Source organism: Hypomesus nipponensis, chromosome 16 (genome assembly GCF_054491055.1).
Source record: "Hypomesus nipponensis isolate SF chromosome 16, ASM5449105v1, whole genome shotgun sequence".
In the NCBI taxonomy this organism is placed as follows: Eukaryota; Metazoa; Chordata; class Actinopteri; order Osmeriformes; family Osmeridae; genus Hypomesus; species Hypomesus nipponensis.
Genome location: NC_140376.1, coordinates 4,715,708 through 4,727,500, shown reverse-complemented (window position 1 = coordinate 4,727,500; position 11,793 = coordinate 4,715,708). Strand labels below are relative to the sequence as shown.

The 11,793-nt window shown below is 49.3% G+C and overlaps 1 protein-coding gene across 1 annotated transcript in view; it reads left to right on the top strand.

Annotated features, from left to right (window-relative positions):
* Window positions 1-11,793, top strand: part of nlgn1 (neuroligin 1) — a 129,420-nt gene that overhangs the window by 99,200 nt on the left and 18,427 nt on the right. The gene's annotated exons all lie outside the window — the stretch shown is intronic.

Below are 11,793 nucleotides of genomic sequence, written 5' to 3'. Positions count from 1 at the left end.
ATGGGATTTCATGTTAACAGTCATTGTCGTGTTACGTTCCACTCTGTCCTGTACAAATGTCTCTTTCTTTCTCTCCCTCTCCCTTTATCTTTCTCTTGTTTACCCTCTGTGACGTGATCTTACAGTGGCCGCGTGTGAACTAGCGTAGCCTAGCACTGTTTAGCAAGGCTTAGCCTAGCATAGCCTAGCATTGCTTAGCGTACCCTATCAGTTTTGCTGCTCCAGCTGCAGCGCCACCGCGCTACATGATTAATACCCACAGTAAAAGCTTATATAACCCACTCCCCCTCCTCCATGCAGCATCATTATTAAATGAGCAGAAGCCGTGTCGAATCCTCATGCCAGAATCTTTTTTCTCCCCCAACCAGTCTTTTCATCCACTAGTGCTAGCTGCCAGTTGCATTTTCAATAGATACACCTGGCTGTCTCCCAGTATCCACAATTAGGTCACAGAGTCCTAACATTTCATCCTACTTGTCAGATTGTCCTACCAGGGTTTCCTGCGCATGGTTGAGGAGCTTCCTATACACCAAGGTTAAAGTTAAGGTTAGGGTTAGCCCTGTAGTTTTGTGCTCTGGCACCTGAGGGTGGGACAAGACGACAGGATCCGACAGCCTCTGGTTCCCCTCACCTGGTGGACTTGCGGGCGTGCGAACTTGGCGCGCCTCGTGTTCAAATAATAAAAGCTGACCCAGGCCCTCTGAGGCAAGGGCATCTGGTGCACCTTTTTAATCTAACGCTCTCTCTCTTTCTCTTTACGTCTCTCTCCCTTTCTCTCTCTCTCTCTCGCGCTCTGTCTCGCTCCCTCTCTCTCTGGTCGTCTATGTGTTGCTTTCTCTCTTGTCCTCCTGAGCTCTCAAACTATCCATCTATCTTTATCTTTTGTTCATTTCATGTCTCACCTCGTCCTCTCTCAGCTGGGAGTCATGTCATTATTTTTCACAGCATGTCATTGTAAACTTAATGCAGTAGCCTACTTTTTTACTGTGGCACTGAATACATCAGATTGATCATAGTGTTTTTATAACATAGCATCACACTCAGCTGTGAAAATGTCTTTAATACTGTGCACAAGTAACAGCCTACATATATTAGTTTTCTCGGAAATCCTTATCTTAGACGTTGCGATCTGTTACTTGGTTAACAGGATACAAAGCTGTGTGTTAAAATGTTGATCAGAGTGGTAGCCAACTGCCAATTTCCTCCATCTTGGGGCTTGAAGAACTGGGCCCTGCCTTCATAAGAGATGGGTAACTGCCCCACTACATCCCAGCCCTCTCTCCTGCAAACTCCCCTCCTAGAAACTCAAACATGATACAATTATGTCTTTGGAAAAGAAATGCTCTTTTAAAGATTTCTTTTCACACTGCAACTTTTAAAAGTCAAAGCAGAATCGTTTCCCCCCCCCCCCACACAACCATGCCGCTTCAGTTTTGATGCACTCCGCTTTCAGTTCATCATGCAGTCATGTATTGGAAATGTGTGGGTGTGTGTTGTCGTGTGTCTACTGTATGTGCATTTGTGTATTTCTGTCACCACGGTATATATACTGTAAACTGGGGCAAGGACTGCACATATGCCGTAGGGAGACGTTTGAGAAATAGTAATGTTCTGCTGTTCACACCTGCTCTCTCTTCCACCTTTCGCACAGTGTGTGTGTGTGTGCTAGTGTGTGTGTGTGTGTGTGCACATTACATGAGCAGAGCCCCTTCCAGGCTGGGGAACGCCAGCCGTTTCATTCGACCCGCATCCCTCTCCGTTCCAGCTACCATTCTGGGGCCTAATCCCCCCTGTCACGGCGCCTCCCCCCCCCCCCCCCACCACCACCACCCTCCCTCGGAGCAGGTCTAGCCCAGCGTGGCTCCTCGCTCAGGGACACCACCAGATCCCCCGCAGAGACCATTGGACATGGAGACTCTCCCTCGTTCCAGCGCCCAGCGCACACCTCAGGGCCCTCGTGCGTTTCGTGTCTCAAAGCCAAAGCCGCTTGTTCCTGTGTGACACGCACAGTGGTGGGGAGTATACTGCGGGGGCTCTGCTCTCATCGCCGGTCGTGTTTGCGAATGGAGGCCGTGTTGGTAACTTTATTGCTGGAGGCTGACATGTGAGTCGTGTTTCGTCTTTCTCAGTTCAGTCACTTGAGTCTTCCTATGGACTAGTGCAGGAACCACAGCCCTTTGGCAGAGCAAACAAGAGACCCAGACAGTGAGGACGGAGGGAGGCCTGTCAAGCGTTTTGAGGATGGGTGTGCGTGACAAACTCTGACGAGTTGTGCACTGAGCTCCACTTGTCCTTCTCTAACCACTGTGATCCTGATGAGAACTGGAGTTCATTTTCAGCTTGGTGAGCAACACCTGCTTCACGACGCCATTTCCTGAACTTTGCTGATGTCCTGGTCCCTTTAAAAGGAACTTCACGTGGACAATAAGTCCCTCACAACACCCAGGAGATCCACAGCACAACAACAAACACCTCATCAGTGCCGGCTCTCGTACTTCTAGGGTGTGTGTGTGTACTGTACGTGTGAGTGTGTGTGTGTGTGTGTGTGTGTGTACTGTACGTGTGAGTGTGTGTGTGTGTACGTATCAGTTTGTCAGCAGCAGCTCTTACGAGGTGTTATGGGTGTCCAGATGTGTCACAGAGCATACAAGTAAATAAAGATTCAAGCACGCCAAGCTGTTTGCCAAGGGTGTTTGATTCAATTAGCACTCCACACCATTTGAGATGTATGTATTGTGTAAACGCACTCGCACACACACATCAGCACACACACAAACAAACACTCACACACACACACACACTAGGGAGAAGGATACACACTTAGGATACACACTTAGGATACACACATGCACACTGCACACACACGCACACATACTTATACGGTTAAGACACATACACATCAAATACAGAGTAAAGACAAAAGGCCAGATGCTGCCTTGTGTGTGGGTGTTAGCATTGTGCAAGGTCTTGAAAACATTTCTTGCTTTTTTTGCAATTCTTTTACGTTTGGAAACTTCTCGACAGTTTGGAATGTCAGGGTCGTGGAAAGGGCCGTGAGTAATTATTTTACAAGAGGATTAAACTTTTATGCACCATGTCACGCTCTTTTATAACCCTGTTCAACGTGACCTTGTTCCGGAACGTTCTTCCTCATGTCATGGCCCAAGAGCTTTGTTTCGATAAAGGCACAGCGTCTATTTCGTCGTCTCTCGCCTGTGCCGTGCGGTGACAGAACAGGATGGACTGATATTCAGAAACGACACGCCTCGTGGTCTTTCTTTGGAAAAGGGACTGCTGTGTGTTTAATCCTCGTCCGTGATTGGACGGGAAGAGAGAAGGCGACGGAACGCCCTCTTTATTCTCCGTCACGTTCCGATGTGTTGACATACGTTTGAAGCAGGGGAAGACATGTTGACTTAAACGTCACGCAGCCCAGAAGGATCACCAGCCTTACCTATAATGACAACAGTCAATAGACGGGATTTGCGCACGAGTCGTATACGCTCTCAAACATTCGCGCAGTCACGGTTACACGCTCATGCACGCTGACACACGCGTGTGGACCCGCATGCGGACACGCACGTCCGACGGCAAGTGCGACGCACGGCCGCGTGACAAGCGGAGTTGCTCGGAGTGTGAAGACACTGTCATCATTGTTGGGGTTCGGATCCGGTCCTGGACATAACCACTCTGATGCCGTTATAACAGGAAGAGCCGGCTCTTCGTCAGATCAAACCTCTGTTCCAAGGAAGCCGGCATCGACGGCATTTTTCATCATTACAATACCACATCAAGACCAATACATGTTTTTGGATCGCATTCCAATGTTTCAGCCGAATTCAAAAGCGAGCTTCGAGTTAGCTCATTCCGCATCTTGGCGAGGACGGTAAAATGATTAATCACTGTCTAATTCGGTCTGCGACGCATACCCCAGGAGATTCTTCCAAAGATGCGTGACAAATGTGAGGGTAAACTCAGTCTATGGTCTGGTTCTGACATGCATGATGTCACTTCCTCCCAGCCTGTGCTGCTTGCCAGCTGGCCGAGGGTGAGTTTGATATGACAGCAGATGCGGCACCCCCATCAGCTCAGGTGACAGGAGTTTGCGTTGAGTGGTTCGCTGTTCGTACAGGGATTAAAACACGTGATGTCTGGTCGTCACATCCACTGACACCGATTTATACACGCGTACGTTCAAGATTCGGGTTAATTGGAGTTGTTAGAAGGATGTTTGTTGGCTGTTTCGGGTTGTTGAAGACGCAGCGATCCCAGTTTATGCTTTATTTTGTTTGCTGTAGATAGAGGGAGATCATCTGCAGCTGCAGACTGCATTTGCAGGGGTGTCGGGCGTGAGAACAAACGTCAGGCTTATCGCGTGTAATCCCTGTAATCAAGCCATCCCAAAAGAAAGAAGACTTGTCCAATTTCCTGCCGTGTCAGTTAGCGAGCGTAGCCTGGCCCCTAATCGCTGCCGTTCGCTTCCAGCGAGAAAATGATGGGCGCCTTCATTTACCTGCGAGCCGTTTCTCTCTGCCTCTGGGCTGGGATGGCGTTGTGTCGGCTCCGTGTCGCGGGGGCAGTTAGGGTGGCGCAGGGGCCCTCTGTCTTCTGACTCCTTTGTCCTTCGAGTCTTGTTAAAAAAAAAAAACGGAACACTTTGGAGTTCTGGAAAGATACGAGTGAATCATGTCCGAATTCTGGGCTCAGCCTTGAATGTTGAAATACAGTTTACTGCTTTAGTCCAATCTTTGTGCTGACATATATTGTTTTAAGTGTGATACACGTGGATGTGCAAAGGGTAGAGCGTGTACTCCGATGTCATTAAAAGTCGTGTCATTAATGTCTCTCAACATAACCCTTGCCCCTTCTTAACTATTAAAGAAGGGCATGGAGGGAGAGACAGAAGAAATGGAGAGAATCTTGGAATCAGGGAGAGAAGGAGAAATCAGACAGTGAGAAAAGAACGGGATTGGGGTCTGAGATGAAATGAGTGAGGAGAGAGCGAGTGTTGGAGGGCGAAAATGAGAAATGGATGCGTGCGTGCGGACAGCCGCGTGCGTACAGTACGTGTAACGGCATGAAGACGGCGTGTGCGGTTCTCTCCCAGCACCTGAAGCAGAGAGAGACAGGTTTGAGAAAGGCACCAGTCTGAGGAGGGGGAGGAGGGGGAGGAGGCCTAGAGGGGTGTGTGTGTGTGTGTGTGTGTGTGTGTGTGTGTGTGTGGTAGAGGTTGGTGGATCTTGGGTAATGACTCTCTCTCCGCTGCCAGAGCTCTGCAGTACAGATGAAATTGCATTGGCCTTTCTGGAGGCTGAGTTAATTGGCTGATTGTGGAGCTCTCTCCCTGGCTGTAATTTACGACTCCGCCCGCGACCACGGCGCTCTGCCGAGGGTGATCTTGACCCACTCAAATAAAAGAGGGGTGGTATGATGTGGGCGGGGGGAGGGGGGGGGGGGGGGTTGGAACAGTAGTGGGTTTTAGGTCGGAGGGAGGGGGGGGTTGGAACAGTAGTGGGTTTTAGGTCGGAGGGGGGGGGGGTTGGAACAGTAGTGGGTTTTAGGTCGGGGGGGGGGGGGGGGCATCGGGATGAGGGGGAGGGGGGAGGGCAGGGTTTCTGGCCTCCTGACTATTAGTTTAATGTCAAACAGGACAGCCTGAGAGACAGCTCTTTTCTTGGCCCCGAGTTTCACAGCCCGAGCAATTTGTGGCTTAGCACGCCTGGACACACACGCACACGCACACACACAACGGAACGCCCACGGCAACACACTCGCACACAAACATAACGCAGATGCTTAATCGTGCACGGCACTGCCACTTTATTAGGGGCGAATCTTTCAGCATAGTGGTTTTGACCTCCATACAGCTGAGCTTCCTGTGAACATGAACGCTTACATGCGTTCTCTCTCTCTGATACAGGCAGATGTGCATCATCGATAGTGATGAATATTCTTCTTCTGTTTTTTTCTTAAAGCTTCTTGCTTTCCTTCAGATTATTCATTAGTTAATAACAACAATTTCATTTGTTCTTTACAAAATGCTTTCACTCTATTCTGAGGGATAATTGCTGTGAATATTCAACACGCTAAGTGTTGTGTGTGTGTGTGTGTGTGTGTGTGTGTGTGTGTGTGTGTGTGTGTGAGTTAGTGTACATGGTCCTGACAAAATGGCAACTTCTACCCCAGATGCTAGTGGCCACTATAGGGCTTTGACAACACACACACATACACACACCTCCTCCACCCTGGCCTATCTCTCCAGTGGAACTGAAATGTCTTCTTGAAAGATAACAATCTGTTCCATCTTGGCTGACCCTACTCTTTCATTCTCACCTCCTCTTAATGTGTTTTTCTATCTCCTCATCTGATTATCTTCCTCTTCTCTCGCTCTCTCTGTCTCTTCCCTCCGTCTCCCCCTCCACCTCTCCATCCCTCTCTCTACAACCCCCTTTCTACTTGTCTCCCCTTCTCCTCCTCCTTCTCCTCCTCCTCCATCTCTTTTCCCCGCCCTCTCCATCTACCCCTCCATCTCCTCCTCCATCTCCTCTTCCATCTCCCCCTCCATCTCCTCCTCCATCTCCTCTTCCATCTCCTCCTCCATCTCCTCCTCCATCTCCTCTTCCATCTCCTCCTCCATCTCCTCCTCCATCTCCTCTTCCATCTCCCCCTCCCTCTCCTCCTCCATCTCCTCTTCCATCTCCTCCTCCATCTCCTCCTCCATCTCCCCCTCCCTCTCCTCCTCCATCTCCTCCTCCATCTCCCCCTCCATCTCCTCCTCCATCTCCTCCTCCATCTCCTCTTCCATCTCCTCCTCCATCTCCTCCTCCATCTCCTCCTCCATCTCCTCCTCCATCTCCTCCTCCATCTCCTCCTCCATCTCCTCTTCCATCTCCTTTCCAGACTGTGGGAACAGGTAGGAATGTCACAGTCATTAAGTTCCTCCTGTCCTCTCTAGTATGACTCACACACTACCAAACCACTCAACCAATTAACCTTTCTTGGGAGAGAGCGCTACACACACCAACCCACACACCAGTCATCAATGATCTTGTTTCTGTCCTTCGACATGAGGATTTGCTGATATTTCTAAACTCGATATTTTAAACCTGTTCTTATCATATGTGGAGCATTTATCATCAAGCCTGGCTCTGGTTTTACGCATCGCATGTTTAGCATGCAATGTATCTGCAGTTGTCTGTGTGACTGTTATTTACAGCTGGGCCACATTGTTCTGTTTGTGTACTGCTTGGGCTTTTACAAGGTCACTTCCCGGCATAATTACTGGTACCAAATATGGAGAATCACCGAAGTGGCTTAAAATGAAACATGGAGTGTGGCCAAAAGATTAAACATCCATGTTCCAACACAGAAGGCCTGATGAAAAATAGCATTGAGTTTAGACGCCATGTTTTTCCGTTAGATTACCAGACATGTACAGTAAATACATCTTTTTCGTTTGGGTTTTAATCCCAAAAAATGCCTTGATGTGAAATGTGTATGCAGGGTCTGGTTTCATTTGGGCTCACTTAAGGATGCAGTTTAAAAGACGAGTGGCATACCATTTTGGTGTTACACACTGACGGGTTACATGGAGTAACTTGAGCTCTTTATGTTGATATAAAAAAAATAACGGTAACACTTTAGATGAGCTCACCAAATTCATAATTTATTAACCAATTTGTTACCTATTAGTTAACGGTTTGTTCGCCATTAGTTATTTATTGTTTATACAAAATGTATCATTAGTAAAGCATTTGTTCACACAGTTAGGGTTAGGGTTCGGGTTTAGGGCTAGGGTTTAGGTTAAGGGTTTAAGTTTTGGTTAGGGTTTAGCTTTACTAATGCTTTACTAATGATACATTTTGTATGAACAACAAATAACTAATGGTGAACAAACCGTTAACTAATAAGTAACAAATTGGTTAATAAATTATGAATTTGGTGAGCTCATCTAAAGTGTTACCAAAAAAACACTCTCAATCTAGAACCCTGTCGAATACCACATTTGCATCAGGGAATGTTTGTGTGCGTGTGGAGGGAGGGAGGGAGGGAGGGAGGGAGGGAGGGAGGGAGGGAGGGAGGGAGGGAGGGAGGGAGGGAGGGAGGGAGGGAGGGAGGGAGGGAGGGAGGGAGGGAGGGAGGGAGGGAGGGAGGGAGGGAGGGAGGGAGGGAGGGAGGGAGGGAGGGAGGGAGGGAGGGAGGGAGGGAGGGAGGGAGGGATTTAAAATGCTCGACGGCACAGTTGACTATTTGGTATATCTCAATTGTCCTAGTGTTGTTATGCTCTTAACATGGAGCATTCTTGTTCAGGGTGCTGTGCAAAACCTTCCCTTTAGAATCAGGAGAAACAGTTTGGCTCTGGAATGATAAAAACTGACACTCAATAGTCCGCCGTTGGCTATGATTGCTGAGATTTATTCCACAGCGAGAAATTGCTGTGATTTTTAGTTGATGTTTTTTTGTCCACCGGCCATTTTGCATGCAAGAGCAGTACCTTTACCAATGGAGTGGATCCTGAGAGTAATCCCACGCCATCAAGTGCTGCTTTTGGTTCTCAAAAGCCCGCATTCGAACGCCGCCGACTCCGCCTCCTTTCACTCCAGCTGTGTTGGAGCTAGGAGTGGGTGTGGGGCCAGTCTGAGGGCCTGTGTGTGTGTGTGTGTGTGTGTGAGCTGACTGTCCTCTACCCCGAGCAGCAGAGCTCCTCCCTCCACCCTCCTCCCTCCTCTGCCCCACGTCCCCCCTCCTCACCTGTGGGCCGGGCCCCAACGGGAGGTCGTCAGCCCCGACGCTCCACTGCTCCCCCCCCCCCCTGCGCGGTGCGTGAGTCAGTGCTGGAGGTTCGCACAGCGCGGGGTGTGTCTTATGTGGGTCGCGCATCGCAATGTTCCAGAGACACGTTCACTGTAGTTACAGTGCAGTGTCGGTGTTGGTTAGCTTCATCCGTGGTTAGCAGTAACGGAGGCTAATGGAGTGAAGAGCAGTAATGTGGAGCTGTGATGCAGTCAGAGTGGATAGAGAGGACTGGGAGAAGGATGAGTCTGCCATGTGTCTGTCTAGACAGATAATAGTCATAATTGGTGGAACTGCTAGCTTGGACCAGGGCAGCAATACAAAAACACACACATACACACTTAGACACACATTGAAGCACGCACACACACACATACACACAAACACACACACAGAAAGACACGCTCACACACTCAAGGACGGAGGGTCTTGCCGCAAGTACATGCAAGCCCAGCAGCAGTGAATTGGAGCCAATTTGAACGACACCAGTAAGCTGTCAGGAGAGATGAGGTCACATGTCCCTCTAAGATGGACACAGGGCCAGGGAATCCAAATGTCAACACCCCACAAGAGAACCCCTGTGAAGTGCTGTGTCTGTGTCTGTCTGTGTGTGTGTGTCTGTCTGTGTCTGTGTGTGTGTCTGTGTGTCTGTGTGTATCTCTAGGTCTGTCTGGCCCCAATGCTATAGCTTTTCTTGACTTGCTACAGAACACGGCTTCAGATTTGACCACAAAACTTTGGCCTATATGTATTCCCCTAAGAATCCCCTCCACACACACACGCACACATCCACACACCAACCCACAGCCAAACACGCACGCAAAACACCCAGCATTTAGCAGACTTTCCTGTGCTACAGCCTTGGTGCGTGTGGGATTTCCCCGTCTCCGTGACAATGTCAGGTCTAACCCCCATGAACCCAGTCCTGTCAGCTACTTTCATATCTCCCTCTCCCTCTCCCTCTCCCTCTCCCTCTCCCTCTCCCTCTCCCTCTCCCTCTCTCTCTCTCTCTCTCTCTCTCTCTCTCTCTCTCTCTCTCTCTCTCTCTCTCTCTCTCTCTCTCTCTCTCTCTCTCTCTCTCTCTCTCTCTCACAAGGGATTAAATACAAAAAAAAAACAGATTGCTTTTGTATCAGAGCAGAAGCATCCGTACCCTAACATAACTGGTCTCGGTTGATGTCAGGTTTGCACGGTACACCTCCTGTGTGTGTGTGTGTGTGTGTGTGTGTGTGTGTGTGTGTGTGTGTGTGTGAAAGTGCAGGTTTAGTCACGTGTGAGCCTGGCCGTTCGTGTGTGTTGCTGGCCAGCGTTCACACGCCAGGGTCAGGGTATGGTCCCGGCTCATCGCTAAGCCTCAGCCATGAGTAACCAGATTTGTCCGCAGGGAGAGAAAAAATGGGATGGAGAAGGAGACAGCACTTTGTGCACATCTGAAAGCAGGCCTTTCATCTGTGTGGGTGTTTACAAGGTGTACAATGTCGTGGCAGGCACAGGGAGATGGAACTTATTAGCAGGTGGGAACGTGGGTGTGTTTCCAAGGTGCAGGTGTCAGAGAGTGCATGCCTGTGTGTGTGTGTGTGTGTGTGTGTGTGTGGGTTTGTGTGTGTGTGGATGCTTGTGCAGGTGTATCTTTGAGTGTCTGTATGTCCTGAGGTTGCCCTGTGTGTTTGCCTGTGTGTGTGTGGATTGTCACATGACTAGCCCAGATACATACAGTACATTGATCCCATATAATGAGGAATGAAGCAGTTGCATGTGCATCCCTTGAAGTACACAGCTGTTAGGGTTAAGACCAACTCTCTCTCTCACACACACACACACACAACAACGTTTGAACGTTTTTCCTAGTTTTGTTGGCTACGGTAGCTAGCTTTAATAGCTGGCTTGGCTCTGCCAGTATAGAGACACAGGCTTGTGAGGCCAAAATAAACTGTTGTTAATAACCAAACCTTGCAATCTTTTCGCCTTTTATTTCATCCATTAAATCCAATCATCCAGACAGACAGACAGGCAGGCAGGCAGGCAAGCAAGCAGGCAGAAAGGCAGACAGACAGACAGGCAGGCAGGCAGACAGGCAGGCAGGCAGACAGGCAGACAAGCAGACAGGCAGACAAGCAGACAGACAGACAGACAGACAGACAGACAGACAGACAGAAGGACAGAGAGCAATACTTAGATTAGCGTGACTAAAGCTCCACTGAATCCATGGATCAGCTCTTCAGGTTGTCAGGCAGGTAGCCTCTCAGCATTCCGCAGGCGCCGTCAAACAGGCAAAATGCAATTTTCTCTTAACGATCCAGCGGATAATGCAATTAAGACGTTCTCTTGATGTTTTCTCCCTAACCCGTCCTCCAGCTAATCTCTCCGCCTCTCCTGGAGGGGCGAGGAGGATGGACTCGGATCTCTCCTTCACAGGGAGACTCTCTCTGAGGCCCCTCTGTCTATGAACAACAAGGGAAGTGGGCTTTTAGCCCTGCTTATGCTGCTGATAGACTCGCACACAGTACGGATGCCCCCTGGCTTTATGGGAAGGTGAGTTTTAGCGCAAGCTCAAAGTTCCTCCCCTCTGCGCCTTGGGCGATCTCTCATGTCTATTAGCATGGAGGCTTCATTAGGGCTCTGTGATATCATTGTTCCTGGAAGGTCCAGTGGTCTATTCACCGTGCCAATTGTCACACTGGAAGGTAGCAGAAGGGGTGCTCAAAGACTCTTTTGTGATTGAGGTAGAAGTGAATGAGGAAGACAATATGTCTTTGGTCTAAACGGAGACTGCTGGGTTGGTGTATAGAAGGCCGGAGTCTGACCAGGGTCCCAGAATCCCTTTTGGGGATGGACTGGATTGGCCGAGTGTGTTGGTGTGTATTTATGTGTGTGTGAGTGTGACTTAGCGGATGTTGCTCTGCGGTCGACAGATCATTACCCATCAGGCACCTCTGCACCTTGCCCAGAAAATGCCAAAGTGGCCCTGGCACCTTGGGGAAAGGAATGTGTGTGAGTGTG